We start from the raw sequence: 17,061 nt of genomic DNA, 5'->3' as shown, positions 1-17,061 counted from the left end.
GAACTCAAATTCTGCCTCTAAGTTAACAGAAAGGAAGAAGAAACGCATTAAAAATGTTAAAAGTAAGTTCTCCTGAAAATTAACATCTGAAGCCCTAAAAGTTACTGTGTAATTTCACTTCAGTAGGAGCTGTTTTTTATTTGGAATGTTTCATTAAATTTCATATCGAAGTTCTGCATTATTTTAATTTTTATGCAATAATTACATTTTCTTCCAGGATGAAAAGGCCAAGTTCTAGTGTCAAAGAAGCTCAATGGGGCAAGTTTTGATACGCTGGTCACCTGTAGGCTCCTGATAATAATTTCTAGTACCTTACAGTCAGGGGACAATGGTAGAACAACCTAGCAATGGGGCAGTTTTACTATCATTCAGTGCAAGTCTCTAAACCCTGGCTTTCATGAACCACTGATACCATTATCGTTAGACTGTTACTGCGTTACAATCCATTTTCTAGAAGTTAGGCCTCCTGAATCATCCGATCTCTTTCGGCCTTGTGATTATAACCTTTCTTAACTACGATCATTGAAAGTTAAATGTTATTTTACACTTTTTCAGGGTAGAGTGTTTGTGTGTAAAAGACTGCCAAAGATCTTTAACATCACAAAATGTGGTTGCAACCTGTAATTTCCAGATTCTTCGAATTTGCTCACATTTAATTTATTTAGATGCGCAATGTCTATCTATTGTACGAAAGGGCGAAAAGCTGAGATTTGTCTATGACTCATTTGAAAGAATCGAGCTCATATTTAACGTTCTTATTTAGCATGGTCATAGCTTAACCCTGTTTCTCCCATTCATTGTCATTCTTTGCATTTTAAATCTAATAACTAAAAGCAAACTGAAAGGAATTTAATCAAGATTTAATAACCTGATTTTGATAAACTTCTTGTTAATTTACGGATATAGTCTTCGACTGAGACTCAAAACCTAAAAACTCTTCTTTACTACGCTACAGAAGCCGGTGCGCAGCTTCTTATAAGCTGAGTTCGAAGTGAATTTATTGAAGTGACCCCTATATTATCCCTTCTTCTGTTCTGGAGCAGGTATTTCTAATCATTGGAATTCTATGGGACTTCTCCCACTCCTTTCCTTTCTACTCATGTCTCAAGTTTACACTTAGTCGTTTTTTAGGAATAGCACATTCTTTCTATGATAACATTTTCTTTGTTGCCTGTGTCTTGCTTTTGGACATTTCGTTAAGCACAAACCATAGGACTCTCTTTTTTATTATCACAGGCTTTGCGATTAAAAAAATTAAATACGTTTTTTCCTTCGATTAAGCTATAAGGTAAGAAATATACCAGATTTAAAATTTCTTCAATTTTCCTATTTCCATTAATTTTTATTATAAAGCAGTTGTCTACTTATTTAGCTTTATTTAAATTTTACACTATCTTAGTTATTAATGGTAGAATTTTTTAAAACATTATTACTTGTTATTAGAAATAAAATAAAGAAAATATTTGCATAAGCAAATAATTCATTTTCCCCCAGGAAATAATTCGGTCAGTTTTCTTTTCTATTTTAATGGATTTGTTTGAGTGTATCGTATAGACTAATTCCTATAAATGCCTATCCTAGATATTAGGAGAAAACTGAATTATTTTCGTCTTGCTTCTTCATAACCATGCCAACAACATACGATAAGGGATTTGTTTTTCTTTGTATAATCAATATGGGATAACTTAAAATGGTTTATGTCCGAGGTTTCACTTATTTTCTCAACTACTCTTCTTTATCTGATAGTATCTTTTGCACTTCCTTAATTGCAATTTACGCCAGTTTTCAAAAGGTTTCGGCTGAAACTTAACCTTCCTGTATAATTTGAATTCATTTAGAAAGAGGATCAATAATAATTAAGAGAAATATAAGTTTGCTTACATTGCTTCAAGAACATGGTTTTTAATAAATAAATATTTACTATTTCAGTCGGAAATTTAGGTTTCATACCATTAATGAAGTTGGTTGATAGGCGTTTAAATTATTTATGTTGTTACTTGTTATTGCTTGTATGTTTCAGAACATTCTTTTTGTGATTTTGAGAAACTGAATGGCCTCTGCCAGTAGTCTGCTATGCAGCCCAAGTTGCATCTTAGTATTTTAATATCTCTGAAATAAGTGGTCTTAGCTCCCAACTATTTCTTAATTTTTAAAACTTTTTTGAAATAAAAGACTGTCGATCAAGTCGTAATTTTAGCTGCAATTTGCTTCACTGCCGTGTTTATAACTTCGAAGTTTACTAAAAAAAATCTAAACTAGTCGCATATTTATAAAAGTTTTAACCACTTTTAATTTGTATATTAAAGAAGCCTGGAAATCTAAAGCCTTTCATGTGCAGGTACTATATTTCGCTTCGTTACCATCTTCATCTAATCATATTCTAGACAGAGCATTAACTTTGCCCCATCTAGGTAAATATTTAAATTGATTTCTTGCAACGTAAACATTTCTCCAGAGCATCCTCTGTACAAGAATTTTTTAAGTGCAATATAGTATGTGCTGCTTATTTCTTAATCACTGTGACTGATGAATAAATAAAAATTTTAATTGCAACCGAAAAGGCACAAAATTTCTCTGTGAGCTGTTGCATAATTATGTTCCGTTGCGACATGTCACAGAGATTTTGCCTTGCGTCAAAATGTTATCGATTGAGAAAGCTGATACAAACTCATCCCATTTTCGCCTGAGATTGAACGTTTTCATCGGCTTTCACTAAAATTGAGTAAAGGGGGAAAATTTCATAGTTCTAAAAATATAGGCTTGAAAAATATAATTGCTTAGTTCAGAGTTTGCTTTAGAGAGTTTTACGGGATTTTAATTTTAGATTCATCGTTTTTATGGCATACCTTTTCTGAACTTTTCGTACGAACGGACAATCCTCCTTTCCCAGGAGACAACTAGAAACTCTGAAAACGCTAATTTTCGCACCCTGCAAGTTGTTTTTTTCTCTGAAATTCATTGCTGTACGGTGTGCTACGTCGGGAAGGTGTACGAAGTGGAATTTTAAAATTGACATTCGTCTTTTCTAAACAGAGGAAGAGTAAAATTTTTTATGGAATATAATTTTGCTTTGGCCTCAGTACGTTCATCTGGCAGGCCTGCCCGTTAGTATATGTTATCTTTTGTGTCCGTTTTATACGAATTGAGTACATTTTCTTTGCATTTTGTTTCGATTACATTTTCTTTATATTATTGTGCATTTAAATTTTTAATAGTTTTTGTTTGGACTTTATTTTCCCATATGCACATTCTTCATTCAAATTTGCTTACGGAGTTTAATTCTGAACTTTTAAGTACATGCATTTCCATGAAACTTCAAAAATAAAGTAAATAATTTATAGATTTCTTATGCATATTTTCCTAAAAACATGCAATAACAAATTATTTAAGGGCACCTAACAATAGAGTCATTAGGTATTTTTTTGGAAGCAAGCAAGATAAAAAATATGCAACGGCTTCGCCGGAAATCGAACCTGTCAATTACGCGCTGAGTCTGCAGACCATCACACCACGAAGGCATGCCAAGAAGGCGGGGGAAATGCCATATAACTTCATTTTTCATTAGCTGTAAATAAAAGCCACATAAATTTCTAAAGTCGCTTTGTAAATGAACTGAATTTGGGACATCACTGTCAGCTGCTCTCTCTCTCGTAATTTTTATATGAAGTTCGTTTGTTAATAAACTTCAAAAATCGAAGCATTAACTTCTTTTTAAAAATGCAGTAATAAATAATATTAAGTGCATCCTCTGATAAAACTTTGAGTTAAACATTTTCCACTTTTCAGTACAAATGTGCTTTGTTCTCCAGATTAAGCTATCTCTTTTATATCAATCATCATAATTTGCATTTAAATAGTAATTGAGAAGCTTTTGTATCACTTTTATTTAATTAAATGCAAAAGTTATTGGACCATAAAACTGATTGATAAATTTGTTTTATCCCGTGCGTGAAAGTTTTAATTATCATTTTAGATTTTAAAGTTCAGTGCGCAGAAATTTTTAATTTTCTACAGAATTTTGCACCATGGCTTCGCTAAGAGAAAAAAGAATCTCAGCATTGTGTTACGAAAATCTTTTAATGTAGAATACTCCTTATTTTAGTTTTTTTTTTCAAAATCCAAACTTTAATATGTATTCATATAGTCTCTTGGCAGGAGACAATTAAGCCTTCCCCAGGGTATTGACGAAACTATTCAACATCTCAGAATCACGCCTAGGGTATTATTCAGGATTCATCATCGAGGAGTGTGCCCTACAGATCTATACTGTAGGGCACGAGAGGCCACGCAAACGTAAATGTCTCTGAGTTAGAATTCAATCCTATCAGCGTCGTTATATCGAAGACTGATTTTGTAGATTTTAATGAGGATATCAATTAGGTAAATAATGTCGACTTTTCTGCGATAGGTAATTTTGAATAAAAGCAATTATGAAGAAAAAAAAAAACACAAAATGAATTTTATCTGTTCCTTTATTTTAATGAAAATACATATCCTTGACATAAATATTTTTACCGAGTTTCAAAAAAGTAATGGTAACTATTATAATCATTCTGGAAGCTGGAACTCAGAAGTAGCATAGAAATCTCTCATACCTGTAAGAAAAGAATAACTTAAATACCAAGCATGCACGCTGATACACATATAGAAAGATAATAAAACAAATAAAGGTACTTATATTCACAGAAACATACTGTGAACACAAGTTTATAAACGCTTTTTTTTTTTTTTTTTTACGTAAAATAAAATCGCACCATATTTCTCTCAGGAGAGAGTTTTAAAATTTTCATCTTCTTTATTACTTCCTCCATAATCAAATTTTAATGTCTTATTTTTCTCTTTTAACGCTAGTTTATATTCATTCGACACCAATATACAATGTTTTCAAATTATCCACTTTTATGCTTGCGATCTACTGAAGCTGAAATGCGTCTGCACCTACAGTTTGACAGCGTAGAAATAGCACAGAGATTAATCAATTAACAAAAATTTCTGGAAATCTTGCTCTTTTTTGTATATTTGTTTTAATTTTTTTTTATTTTAAGCTTAACTGATCATTTGCAGCATCTGAAATGCAGTTCTTTCTTTTTTGGTCTAAGTTTAATTGATCTTTTCTTGATAGCAAAATGGTCAATGATTTTTTCAGTTTTAAAATTTTCTTTCCGCTTTTCTTTAACTTTCCTTTTATTATATTTTGGAATTATCTGGATGAAGCTCATGATTCTATGTGTATTCTACATTACTGCTATTAAATCCGCATCTTCTTTTAACTATCATGAGGCCTGGCCAAAAAATAATGGAGCGATAAATCATTTTGGGTAGAATTGCTGCTTGTGATATCTGCTTCATGATTCAAGAGCTTGCATAAAACGTAGGAGTTGAGAAATGAAGCTGCATAAAATTGCTAATAAAAGGGATGGATGCATGAAAATTATTTAGAAAACATTATAGAGTCCGAGAATTCCAGTCAGTCAGGTTTTTTTTTTTTTTTTTTTTTTTTTTTTTTTTTTTTTTTTAGATCGTAATGTTTCTTCTTATAAGAGAAGTTAATTATAAATGAATAATTAATTTTGTTTCCCAATTTTATTTTTAAATCCTTTCAGTAAATTTAATACAAAAGCTGTGAAACTGTAAGTTTCGACAGAAAAAGTTAGCCTAAGTTTCATTTTCGAGACAAAATAAAATAAATAATTAAATAAAATAAAATACAAAATTTTCTTGTATGATTTAGGAATGGCATATCAGATCTTTGGGTTTGTAGAACTATAGAAACGTACTTATGCTGGGCAACATGCATTCATACTGCATCTGTGATGCATAAAAAATGCTCCTTTGAATGTAGTACATCTGAAAACAAATTATAGGAAAATCTGATGAATTTAAAAACTAGTTTCATTTTCGATTTAATTAGAACATCAAATCTGTCAATCCCGATATTCAAACCTCCTATGCATCTGGCACATAAAGCTGGAAAGAACCGAAAAATTATTTTTTCTTTAATTAGTTTTACTCTAATCCATTAAGCAAAATGCAGTTTATGAAAAATTCTATCTCTTTCTAAATTTAGGAGATATTATCCAAAGCAAAATGTAAGTTGAACAATAACATTCCCTCAGTTGTAAAACAAGCAGATATTGGAATATGAATTCACCAAACATCAACCTAGTAAAGAAAATAGACACTTTGCAGATGCACTGTTTTTTAAAGCAGTTCCCCATTCTCTACTTAAAATATAATGTGTGATGAATCATTCTTCGGTGTTTCCAATTCTCTCATACCACAGAAAACATCAATGGATGAAAACATTACCAATGAGTATGAATTTAAAAAGCAATTTAAAAAAGTACTTTGATAAAAATACAGAAAAAATAAAAACTTTAACCAATGTATAGCGTAAGAAAAACCCTTTATTGATTACACTGATAAAATGTTAATGAATATTATTGTCAAAATTCATCAGAACATTTTTAGAAATAACTTTACATTAAATTAAATCTTATCTATCGGAACTGGTTGTTTTCCAGACCGAATAGATGAGCTGAGAGGATGATGATTTGAGAACATAATGTTACATTAACAAGAATATAATATACTTCTTCCGTGTACACTTGTGGTGTAGTGCTCAGCATATTCATCTAGCAATAAAAAGACACGTGTTAAATTTCTGAAGACAGCTAAGCTAATTTTAGAAAATTTTCCTCTTCAAAAACCTAATTAATATAGAGCGAATAAGAAATATGCTGAATGAAAACTCTTCACCATCATTAATTTGGCCGAATGTATGCCTTTTTCACATTCCGCTCTTAATTAGGTAGGAGTCAAAATGTAAAGACTTTCCTCCGTCGTGCAATCATGTGTTATAGTATAAAGCGCAACGAGCTAGCAATTGAAAGATACGTATTCAGGTCCCAGCGAAGGTATAGTTTATTTTCCAAGATTTTATGTTTCATGAAACCTGAAAACCCTACAGCTTAATATAAAAAAGGAGGCAAAAGTACAAACATTTTTCACTCAAAATATAGAAATAGTTGAGTAAAAAGTGGCAAGGTAAAACAAATAAAGAGAAATTGCACTGTACATACCATTCCCATGACCTTGCCCTGACTAGTCAAGCAGAAGGTGGGTAAATACTCGCTCATTCATAGTCTGCATTGATAAAAAAGCAAAACTGTGCAGAGCAAAACGTACAGCGGTGGGAAGGAACAGAAACCCTTTTTCAGTGAAAGACAAGAACAATGCCTTTTCTGCTATGATTTTAACTGCATGGTAAATAGGGACTTCTCTGCAGCGCACTGAAAAGCAGGGAAAAAGCATGCTCATGAACGTTCTCGATTCCTAGAAATAGCTACGATATTTACTTCCGTTTCTTAATGATAATGATCAGGAGAAAAGTCCCTGTTTTACAGCTATTTTGTCACTTCTTATTTTAGCCTATCAGGGAACGTGATCTTAGACTACTCTACCGGAATTACGTTATACAGTCTGAACATGAAGCAAAACTATCTTGGAAACCTATCCTTCCCGTTCGTATATAGAGGCGCATGAATGCATAAGACGTTAATCTCTAAGCCTGTAATTCTATTTTATGATGTTTATATAAATTAAAAAAATAGAGTGCAATTTTTTGGTTTTTCATTGGTGATATGTTCACAATTAGCATAAGACATTTCAGAGCATTTCTGAAGAATGTTCCGTGTTAGGTTAGGTTAGGTTATTCGAGTATGGGAAAGCACACGATGGCTATCTGCTTGAAGGAAGGGACACCTTCGTGGAAACGTTTCTAAAGAAAACTAGCTCGTACTAGCTTTACATACAAGGAAAATAATAAACCTTTTATGCAGCGAGACTTTAGACACAGGTCGAGCCTCGGTCAAACTTTCTGTATCCAGCTGTGCTAGAATGTTCTGAATTCCGTCTATATATATGCTGCAATTCTATACAATGGACAATAATACATAAGTACCATACTTGAGCAACCTGTAAACAACGTACTGTAAAGACACACACAAAGCGCGTCATGCAATACTGTATATTTTTGTGTAAATGTGTGTTCTTTAGCTTTTTGGCTAAATATAGATTACAGTTTGCTATGAAATATATGTATTTATATATAACCTCAGTTGATACTTTCAGGGAAGATTTATAATAGACATGCTTAATAAATACATAACTGATTTGTTCACAGATTACTTATCAGCAGCATTAATGCAGCTTTAAATGGCATAGTAGCATAATAAAATGAAGAAGGATTTTAATATTGCTAACGCCTTTACTCTCTTTATTGAAGTAGAACTTAAACTAACATATTGCAGCAGGCCTGAAAGTGATTTTGTGGCATATTGCTGAGTACCTTTGTTATATTATATTGGGTATCATATTATAATTATCATACATTAGAAATTATTCGTCCTTTCATAGCAGCTTTAAATGTTTCGAAAAAGCTAGAAATCCCAGGGAACAAAGTCAGTTGAATGAGCAGGAGTATTTAACTGGGTAATTGCTTTTTTGTGGCCAGAAAGTCTCTCTCAAGTACTGTATTTTATTGCAAATGTGATGCAAACGGCGCATAAGTGTTCCTAATGTTCTTCAATTAAATGTTAGCTTAACTCGCATATGATAAATCTGTTATTTTGTCTCTATCAGTCTCATAATTAACTGCTTGCCGGACCGTACTGGATCTCGCCATTGTTGTATCTCACTGTTCAAGTTTATTCGTCATATATTCTCGGCCATCGTTTAAGCTTTTATGCCTTTCAAATGCACTCGACATTTTCCTCTTATTCCATTTTCAACTAATCTAACATTTAGGGTTCACTCGTTTGGATTTTCATATAAAATTCTCTATCGGTATCATAATTAACTGTTCTAACTATTAATAGGATTTTGCATAATTATATTATAAGTAACACTAAACTCCATTCCGAACTTAAATTTTCACTTGTATATTATAGGAATAAACAAATCAGTTTTTAATCATTTCCTTTTAGTGTGACTAAATATGAAATGGTACGAAAACTTAAAGTAACAGATTTCACTTAAATTGATAAACTGTCGAGACTTGTATTAGCGGTGCTAGGTTAGTTGTTGAAAGTGTTAGGTCCGGTCATCCTTTTGCAAGAAGAGTATCAAAAGTCAGTGGAGAATCAACAGTATTTAGAATCACCAAGTATTAAATTCAATTAAATCCATGAGCGGGGCCGATCTTGAATTTTCAGAGGTGTCACTCCATAATGAGCTTGAAGAAGTGTTGAAATTTCCCCCTAAGATTTAATTTTTGAACGAGTTGAATTTAAGGTAATCTAGTTCAAATCAGGAACCAACCTTCTGCTGTATCCAAAGCTATGTAGATGGTATATTCAGTTGTCTTCCATATCACGAGAGATAAGGAACCATTGTAGACTATTACAGCCAATTTATTCTGAGACAGAAAGATCCTATTACGAGAAGTAGTACCAATTAGAGTCTTATCTTGCGTAGTATATGGCTCCTGGAACAGGACTATGTCTGTACCAATTCAAACTGTTTATGAATCTTATGATTTGTCGCAAATATGGATCTTTGAAAGTTACACTGCAGAAATTTTAGACTTTCGAAATTATGAAGAGAAGTGGAAACTTAATTCTGGTTTGGTTTCCTCAATAATTGCTGCAGTTACCTTTTGTAAGTCGGCCATAGCTTAGAATTAGCCGAGTGATGGCAATCAAAATGGGTACCGTTATTTAAGTTAGTTGTGCAGTTTATGCTCGTCTGAATTTCCTAGAAGTACTTCGTGGGATTTATCCCTCTGGGTAGAAGAAGAAGGCTGCGTACAGGTGCGGCTCTGATGATCTAGGCCTTGACAGTTGAAACAGCGGAGCAAGCTAACGTATTGTCTAAACGGGCGCGAATTGAATCCCAAGAAAATGCGTCCTTGTTGTCCTAGTTTCATAAATAGTTTCTATCCAAGTTAATTATACAATTGTTTTTGGGAATCCGCACTGTTAATCGGAATTCTAGAGTAAATTGCTCCTTCTTTCTCAGATTACAAATAAGTCTCAAAAGCTAAAGTAAAATCGTCCGCTTCAGATGGTACTCCGAAGATAATAATGAAATCCCTGACGGTTTTGGTGCTCTTAGCTGTAAGGAGTCGCAGATGGTTTTATCCGATGAAATGGATGCTTTTAGCTTTATGACATGTTCTTTAGAAGCCCAAAGAATTAATAATTCTTTTGATCTTGTAGGCCTAATTTGCTTGATAGGAATTCGCAAATTCTTCGGGTTCATCTGAGTTGCCAATTGTTAGTGCATATTTTTCGGCATACTGTTTGGATCTTTAAAGATATTATGAGGAAGTGTTCTGGTGAGGTTAATTGCTGGCGGAATTTTTCTTCTTTCTTTACACTAGTGTGAATGGAGTTTCTGGTTCTTCTATGATCAATATGGGAATAGCTATGCATTATTTAAAATCCGCTCAGTCACATGCAAAAAATAATAGTTTTTATTTACGGGATAATTCAAGTCTGCTTACATCTTCTTTTTTAAACCCTTGAAATAATCTTCTCTAATATATGAACATGAATTAAAAGTCGCGTCTATTAAGATGTAAGAGTATCAAGGCCACCGTCTTGAATATTGTTCCTAATTTCCAGATAGGTTCTATAGGTTCATTTTTAATAATTCTATTCGTTATAAAAAGCTATGAACTTGAAGTAAGTGAACTATTAATGGCTTGTTATTTCTTTATTTTAGATAATTCAGCTCGGCACTGATTGTCCAGAAGTAAAACGAAATCACGCTTGTGAATGGTGGAATAAGCTTTATGGCATGGTTTTCATATTACCAACAGGTTTATGGGACTAGATATTAGAGGTCAAAATTATTATAGTGTGTATGCTTTTGTTCATTGAATTCGTCGTTTGCAGATTCAAGTCTGTTTTTCTTTCAAGTCTTGGCATTGAAATGAGCACGTCTACCATCTACATGGCTATCTTGCCGGGAGCATGTCACAGAATTCCGAAGTCGTCTTAACTGAACTTTCGCATGAGTTGAATTTAATACGGCTGATAGTTGCTTGCTTGCAACAACCTTCCAACCAAGCCCTGGTAGCTTATGTTTCTGAGGTTGTTTGACACATTCGTAACTTCGTGAAAATATCCACAATTAAACGCTTTTAGTAATTTGTTTACAGTACTCTGAATTATATAAATTCTTTTAAAAAGGAGGCTATTGTACTCATCAGAAAAATAAGATAGGATCGGGTTCTATCTATCATTAAAGACGATCTAAGATTGTTCCTGGACCATCAGTGCATGTTGGGTCACCTGGAAATAACTTGACAAAAAGTCATTAATAGTCCAGTTAAAAAAATACCATAAATTATTACAATCTTCACGAATAAAGATATTGCAGAGCTAATTGTATCATTCTGCTTATTATAAAATTCTAGCTGAAATTTCATGTAATCACACGCTCTCTTTCCAATTTAAAAATTTCTCGGAAAGACTGCAGTTACGCCGCTTATTATCCTCCAACAGGATCTCTTTATATGACTAGCTTCTAGCATTTGTTTCTGTTTCGTATAGAAAGGTTTACGAAATATAAAACTATTATCAGGTACTGAATCATCATGGACATTGCAAAATTAAAACACTATAAGACTGGATTTAACTAGAACTGCTACTACTAAAGCGGTAGTAAAGTATCTTACGTTTTTTCCTGAAATATTTTCGTTTGGTCGGAAAAGCACTTGGATGCTTTCATGCATAATGTCATTTTTAGGCTTGTGCGCTGGATGAGTTACGCCTATGTATTAGTTTAAAATAACCATTGCAGAGCATTATATTGATAGCGAAGATACAAATATACGTTACTGTAACTGCAACAATAAAGAATTTTTTTTAAATTAATACTAAAAATATAAAATAATATGCAGTAGCTTAGAAAATTCGTATGAAGATTACCGTTTCTTATAAATTTTGTATAAAATGAAAGAAAGGTTAAAAAATGAATTATAATGAAATGTTTTCCAGATCAGGAAATGTGGAAAATGAACTGTAGTCTTGTCCAGAATCAAAGAACGTATCTTCTAGTTTCCAAATGCAAAATGGTCTGAGGTGAGAGCATGTAATTCAGTCTTCCAGGTCGCTGTGGTGACGAGTTATCTTCCTCCATATTTTTAATTTTAGGAGCAGCTTTAGAGACTACTTGATTTTCCGAATAGAAACATGAAGATTCAACAGTGCGGACATCAGAGCACTGTTCCTTCATCCTGCAGCTGGATGTGTTAAAAACTGCACTACAAGCGCACGTGGGAAAAGTATTTCTAATTCCGTATAATGTTATTAAAATTATGCCCTATTATAAAATATAAAAAAGACATATACTTTACTTTTAATCCTGCTTTCTGAATAAAATGAGAGTAACTGCATGTATTTCTTTTAATATGATAAAAATTAAAATATCACATATTGCTTTCGTAGGTGTTCCAAGAATATCAACATAATTTATAGACTATCAAGAAATTATATTAAATCGTAATGCCAGTATCACTACAAAAAGATTGCTTAAGATCATACCTCAATCATATTGAACGTAGTCTTTTTGAGTTTCTTAGATGCTGAATTTATCTTAATTCACTACTAATAGACAAATATCATGAAAGACTGTTAATTTTTTTGGAGGGGGGCCGCTAGGATTGCGATGACAAATAAATAAGAAATGTAAGCAAAAGTAAATTCGTTTAAATAGTTGAGGCAGTAATAATATAGAAATATCTATAATACTTTTAAGAAAGCTTTAAATGATAGAAATGACATATTGACTCCTCTAAATACTTCTTGAAAATCGTATTACACAATTATTAAATGCTGCGAATAGAATAAAGACAAATAAAAGAGTAACAACATCTAATAAAACTAAAACTAACGTAGTGAGAGGGAAATTAAATTGTTAAATGTAACTAGAGTGAAATTTAAATTGAATTCTGTTCAAAGCAAATTGTACAGATCAAGATATTACCCAAAACCTATGAGAATATAACATCAGTTTCTATTTCAAAACTACGTTTTTCCATCTTATTTGAAATGTGGTAAATTTCTTTATTGTAATATTAAAACGTATTCATTTTTCAGGACACTAAATTTAAATATAGGAATTTACTTTGCATGTTCAGAATTTCTGTGTCTTAGCATTCGTAAATTATGGCATCTTTCATAAGCTGGCATCTACTTTGAAGATAATATCTTACAGCTAGGTTTGAAACTGATAAACATTTAAAAGTCTCCTATTAGTGTTTTTTTCCTCAGGTAGATAGCCTCACTTATTTTGCTGCAATCTAAATAATCTCAAACTCATAAATTAAAACTGCAAATTGAAATTGTACATTGTACTAGGCTTTGACCTTTTAGCGTTGAAGAAAATTTGAATTAACAGTTAGTAAAATATTTAACTTAAATATTGCGTATATTGCTTGTTACTGAAATATGTCATTTTATGCAGTTTGTCTTAACTGGTTGTTTTAAACATCACTATATAAAAAATTTATTACTTTTGCATATTGATCAGAAACATGTTATAATCACCCACGGCTGAGTAATTAACGCCAAAAGTTAAACATGGTCTTCAATCAGTGCCCTTCACCGGGAATAGGGATTTTTTTAAGTTGATTGATTTTATCAAAAGTTATCTGCCGAAGGAAGTAGCATAATTTATCAAACAATCTAAGAACTTTTATCCCCATGCAGTATAACTGATAAGGTAGCAATTTGCAAAGGAGGGATGGAAACATTCGTACAGGACTTTCTAAAGGAAACTGTCATGAATTGCTCTAAATTCACACTGCACATGCAAATAAAACGAAGCAAAAGAGAGACACCTAAAAACGAGTTGTGCATCTTTTTTTTTTTTTTTTTTTTTTTTTTTTTTTTTTTTTTTTTTGTCGTCAACCTGTAGAGTCAATCGGATGTTTTGAAGCAGGAGACATGATGAATGAACAATGCTCTCGCCGGGACTCGAACCTGGATCTCTCGAATACGCGCCGAATGTGTTATCTTTACTCCACAAATTCATGCTGGGAAGGAGGGAAAAATACCTTATATACTCCCTCATTTTAAAGGACGACTAGGGATTTCGGGACCGAATCGCGAAAACCTAGTCATGACGAATTATTGTTCACCTTTTAGTTCAGGCACCACTGTAGAGTCATTATGTTTCTCTGAAGCAGGAGACATGAAAAATGAGCAATGCCCTTGCCGGGACTCCAAGCTGGGCCTCTCGAATACGCGCCGAATGTGTTATCTTTACTCCACAAAGGCATGCTGGGAAGGAGGGAAAAATACCTTATATACTCCCTCATTTTAACGGACGACTAGGGATTTCGGGACCCAATCGCCAAAACCTAGTCATGAGGAATTATTGTCCACCTTTTAGTTCAGGCACCACTGTAGAGTCATTATGTTTCTCTGAAGCAGGAGACATGAAAAATGAGCAATGCCCTTGCCGGGACTCCAAGCTGGGCCTCTCAAATACGCGCCGATTGTGCTACCGTTACACCCCGAAGGCATGCTCTAAAGAGGAAACAAAATACTTTATAATCTGACTACTGTTCGCTTTCCTAGAAACTGTAAAAAACATCCGAAAGTCATCAACAAAGAGTAACATTTATATATATAAATACCTTTCTTTGTTATATCAAAGTTCTTTTAAATATTTATTAAAGGCTAATTTTATACTGTCATGTTAACAAACACACATATATAATACGCTTTTAAAACTGTAAGATCCTAGCCATTAGGGATTTAAACTAACTCCAATAACTTACTAAGCTAATAATCTAGGCTATATTGTTGGCGATTAATTATCTATTTCATACAGAAGTTAAAGCAATAGTACTCTAGCAAGCAAAACAAAGTAAAATTAATTTTGTAGAAATCTTCAGCTTCAAAGCAGAAAGAAAATTGAATTGGAGCTTCCTCTGCAGTTTTCAAAGGGTAGAAACAAATTATACTGTCCCTAAGAGATTTTCAGCATTCATGCTAAAGGACTCAGATCTAAGTCAGACGGGCATTTAACTAAACAAAAGGGCTTTGTTGGGGCTCGGTGTTAGAACCTAGTAATTTGAAATAAATATATGGCTACAAATGGCCTTTCAATTTCAATTCTCAACTACTAGTTTAGTGAGCGGGTAAAGTAACTGTACAAATACTGTAATAAAACTTACAAAGAAACAATATGAAGAAAAGTTACCAATATCGTAACACTTAAAATTTTCCATTTTAGAGGAAGTATGATCAGTATCCTTAAGTAACAGTTTGAGACAAGCGACATACTATCTCATTGACTCTTGTTAATAAATCAATCTACGATGACTTATCAATTAATAACACACTTTTTCAAAGAATTAAAAATGCAGAAATCTTGGATCGTAAATCATACCGACCTACCTGCAATACCTATTAGGTTCATGAAATTTTGCTTTCGGATGATTATAAAGAGTTAGGAATTCAGTAATTAATTTATTGAATGTTATTGCTTTATTATAATTGTTATGGCAATAATAATTATTGCTTCTTCCAGGTACAGCTTCCCACGCTTCTTGAATACTTATGTTACATAAAGTACACTAGAAACAGGGTTCATCTTACAAAACGTTCGGGGTGATTTAGAAAACAGCATGCTATTGCGATATAGGATACAATACTGTATTTAAACACATTTCCATTAGGAGCTTAAAAGGAATGCATGCAAATTGTATAGTAAGCATAGCTTTTATAATCTGCGTAACTCGTAGTTTGATTCGGGGTTCTAATCTCGGCGAACGGGCTAGCTGAATGGTAGTTTTTGCGGTCTTCCTCATGTGTAACATGTATACGAGCCAATTTTCCTTCGAAAGCATCGCTCTCCTTAGGCATAGCCTTCAAGAGCTTTGCCATAAATAAAAAAAAAAAAAAAAAAAAAAAAAAAAAAAAAAACCTGAGAACCGCAAATCACCACAAAAAAAGTCGCAAATCACGGTTCGTTATATAAAATGAATTTCATAAAATTGGAAAATTGGCAATAATGATAAAGCAAGGAAAATTTTAAGTGTTACGATATTGGTAACTTTTCATATCGTGCCAATATATTAATTAATTCCCTGAAATGGTAGCAGTATTGCTGCTAACGGAGTTGCAAACGATTGTCTTAAATAGCAGAAATAAAGCTGAAATGATTTTATGGAACATTGTGTGTACATTAAGGTTATATAGAAATTGTTTTAATGAAGTTATTAAAATTTTATGGAATTTTCAAAAATTGAATTTTTTTTTGCAATTTTCTATCTCAAAAGTTAAGTTTCAATAATAGTTTTTTTAAAAAAGTAATGTATTCACAAAAAATCCGAAAACGAAAAGAAAGAGGATGAATTCTGTAAAAAAATCGATTTTTATCGCGCAGCACTACTCTGCGCCTGCTTCTTTCTTTTCGTTTTTTTTTTTTTTTTTTTTTTTTTTTTTTTTTTTTTTTTTTTTGGGACTTCGTTGTTTTATTTCTTTTACGCTCATTTTGTGCGGGCATATTCTATTTGGATGTTTTGCTATTCTCGGCTAATTGCTATTGCTTATTTATATTATAGTCCTTTCATAAATTTATCTTTCATTTAGGATACTCTATGAGTATTTTCGTATTTTCACTTTTATCTATCGTAGATCTTCAGTGCATGATATTTTAATATTTACATTCACATCTCAGTTTCTATCTCAATTTATTTATTTATCTTCGGAATATTAGTTTTCGTTTTTGACAACTTCTTTTTATTTGTTGCAGGTTTTTTCCATAAGTAAACTGTAAAGTCATTTTTATTTTATAATTACTTTGATTAACATCCAGGATTCCGAGATAGTTGTAAGTATGGCGGAAACTTTCATTGACGTGAGTGGCAATGCTCACCTTATCAGGTTCAATGTTTCTTCTAACCTTCTTCGGAAACATACAATGACCTGACTAGAACAGAGAGCTTACTAAAGCTATGTTCACTAATTGTAGTAAGTAGACAGGATACAGACGAAGGGTATACAAAACCCTTTATTTTTTCTTTATATACAATGA

The 17,061-nt window shown here is 32.5% G+C and overlaps 1 long non-coding RNA gene across 1 annotated transcript in view; it reads right to left on the bottom strand.

Annotated features, from left to right (window-relative positions):
- Nucleotides 1-4,460: 4,460 nt before the first annotated feature.
- Nucleotides 4,461-17,061, bottom strand: part of LOC118190887 (uncharacterized) — a 326,175-nt gene continuing 313,574 nt past the window's right edge. The window contains exon 3 of the long non-coding RNA XR_004758491.2: nt 4,461-4,595. This is a non-coding gene — a long non-coding RNA (uncharacterized LOC118190887). The remainder of the gene's footprint in view (nt 4,596-17,061) is intronic.

Source organism: Stegodyphus dumicola, chromosome X2 (assembly GCF_044657685.1).
Source record: "Stegodyphus dumicola isolate Sdum_Otavi_A_Nest chromosome X2, ASM4465768v1".
NCBI classification, from domain to species: domain Eukaryota; kingdom Metazoa; phylum Arthropoda; class Arachnida; order Araneae; family Eresidae; genus Stegodyphus; species Stegodyphus dumicola.
The sequence above is the reverse complement of the archived record's forward strand: the minus strand, read 5'-3'. Positions and strand labels throughout refer to the sequence as shown.